The sequence below is a fragment of the Plecotus auritus genome, assembly GCF_963455305.1.
Source record: "Plecotus auritus genome assembly, chromosome: 4".
NCBI lineage: Eukaryota > Metazoa > Chordata > Mammalia > Chiroptera > Vespertilionidae > Plecotus > Plecotus auritus.
Genome location: NC_137775.1, coordinates 12605249 through 12607982, shown reverse-complemented (window position 1 = coordinate 12607982; position 2734 = coordinate 12605249).

Here is a 2734-nt window from a genome sequence, read left to right as displayed (position 1 = left end):
ACCCCCGCTAGTACATATTCAGTGCTGATTGGTCGCCGTGGAACTCTGACGTGGCTTCTTGGTTAGAGGATGTGGCCTAGCCCCGCTCGGCGAGGGAGAGCGCGCGCCTGGGAACTAGGTGGACCGGCTTCCGAGGGCGCCCCCTGGTGGTTGGAGGTGTAGAAGCGGACGCCGCTGGTACTTAGGCGCAGGACCCAGAAAGATGCCTGTGGTCAGGTAGGGATGGGTGATTGCAGGGACGCAGTGCCCCTTGGATCCTGGGCATCTTATACTGTCTGTTTCCTCTCAGGGTCCCGCCAGAAACTATTTCCAAGCAGTACAAGTCATCCGAGTGGATTGGCAATTACAATAGCTACCGAGAACCAATTCCAGCATCTAATAATTACAAGAGTTTCACCAAAAAGTTGGTGAAGCTTGGGGAGCTCAACGGGGTTGAGTTACATGTAGTTTACCTGTTGGAACCGGCTAAACGGCACTTCCCCCAAACCTGAATAGGACAATTGTTTGCTGCCAGACAGCTCAGGGCATTTTACTGCCTCCTATTGGCCAAACACCTGAACAGCTGTAAGCTATTCCCCAAACTGATAATGCTTCTGTATTCTACCCTTTGATACCGTACCCTTTGAAGTGTATATTTCCACCTTGCCTTAGGATAAATTGTGTGAATAAAAGCAGGGTCCTGAGTGAAGGAGGAGAGTCTTCAGCTCCTTTTAGCCGAAGCTCCTCTGACCCCCAATGCCTTTCAAAAATATCTTTCATCTCCGGACTCTTTAATCATCTACGCGCAGCCCCTTTCACCAGAATGCTGAACCCTTTGTAAGGCTGGGAAAAGAACCCCAGCATTCTGACGCCCTAACGAGGGACACCAACAAATAGCCAGAAGGAAACTAGGGGTAGAAAGTATCCCTCAGTAAGTGTTGATGCTGGAATCAACCAGGGTCCCCTAAAGGAAGTGTCTGTAGAGGCGGGAGTGTGCCCCTTAGAGAGGTCCTGCCACTGTTCATTGGTCAAACCTTCTAGCTAGACTGATTTTACCAAGAGTGTGAATGAGAACCCTCAGTAATGTCCCTGGAACCTAATTCAGCCCATATCATTCCCCTCTAAAGGGAATCCTTTGCTTAGTACATAAGAGAGAGGTTCCACCCCTGGCAGTCCAATCACTTCATTCTTTCACTCATTCATTCAGCAAGCCATTACTGACCTCAGTCACCACTACTATTTGATGTAAACTGTCCATCCATCCTTATCATCCCCTCACAGAGCCTAATGTCCAGTCATCTGGGCTACAGAGTGGCCCTCCAGACCAGTTGGGTCCTTCCCTGCAACAATTCTGTGCCATTTTTGCCCTCTTTGTGCAATCCCTTCCCTTCACCTGAATCCCTGAATCCCAACTAGGTCTTGCCCAAATCCCAACCCATTTCTCAAGGCTCATTCTTCAGTGGAACTTCCCTTGATCCCCTCTGTCCCTTCTTGTAAATCTCATGGCGACTCATAAGTTTCATGGCTCTACTTATAGCACTTCCCACTTTCATATATATGCGGGTCTGTATATGTGATATTATTACATATTATGTATTGTATTTTTACAGGCTATATGTTGGGTTATATCTTTTCTCTGTACATAGGTAGTTACATATAAATGAAATAAAACAATGCTGTTTTAGTCATACCTACCTAATCTTTGTTCTCTCACACTTCCGTTTCCTATTGGGAAATATCCGTCAACATCTTGGCTTTGTGCCTTAATGTTTCAGTCACTGACACTGTTTCAACTAGTCTTATTTCCTGGGTGTGGGAGTGGGCTGGAAGCGGTTAATGGGGGGAAAGGAGGACCTATAAGTTTTCCTCCCTTTGGTAGCTCAGCCTGAGGAGGGAAGTAAGGGTCTCTGTCTGCCCTGCACCTGCTCTTCTGATGACGGCCAAAGAAGAGGGAGAGGGGGAGGTGAGGATCAGGGGAGCCTGCAGCAGCCTCCGTCCTCACCGGCCAATGATGTTAATCAGGATGCTCTGCTAAGGACGCTCCAGGGCACCACCGTCCCAGTGAAATTTGCCTACGTTTTCCACAGGAAGCCCCTTGCCATCACTGACACCAGAAACAGAGACCATGTAGGATAATGGCAAGCCTAGGGCTCAGAGATGGCACTAGTCATGTTCCTGAATCAAAATGTTAAGATAACCCACTATTATTACTAGTATGGCACCAGTTCTACAAGGCTTGTCATAACACTGTGCTTTGGGTCACTTTTACCACTCCTCAAGGTTTCAGACTGATAGGCTGGTAAAAATCCAATTTTTATTGTTTACTACACAGTTAGATGATGGAGAAACATTGAGTTTCTGGTTGACTTGTAATGGTAGTTATTTCATGTGTGTCCATATTTATTTAAGCAAAATTACCTAAGAGCAAAATCTGATTAATTAAATGGTAAGTGACATAGTGAGCCATGGCCTCTAGTAAAATAGAGCTTTAAAAAATTATTATTCAGTTTCTCAAGACTAGTGAAATCTATGAAACCTGTATACAAAAGACATGAGAGCTCAACATCAACAGACTCCCTTACCCTCCACTACTGCTGTTGTATAATGAGACTAGAATTTTTGGCTACAGCCTCAATACCAGAATAGTATTTGATGAAGGGACATAATAAACAACTATAGAGAAAAAGGACTCCTTCAGAGGAAGAAGAGTTTTCTGAGCATCAGCATTGAAAACATCTTTCCCAACTAAAACCAG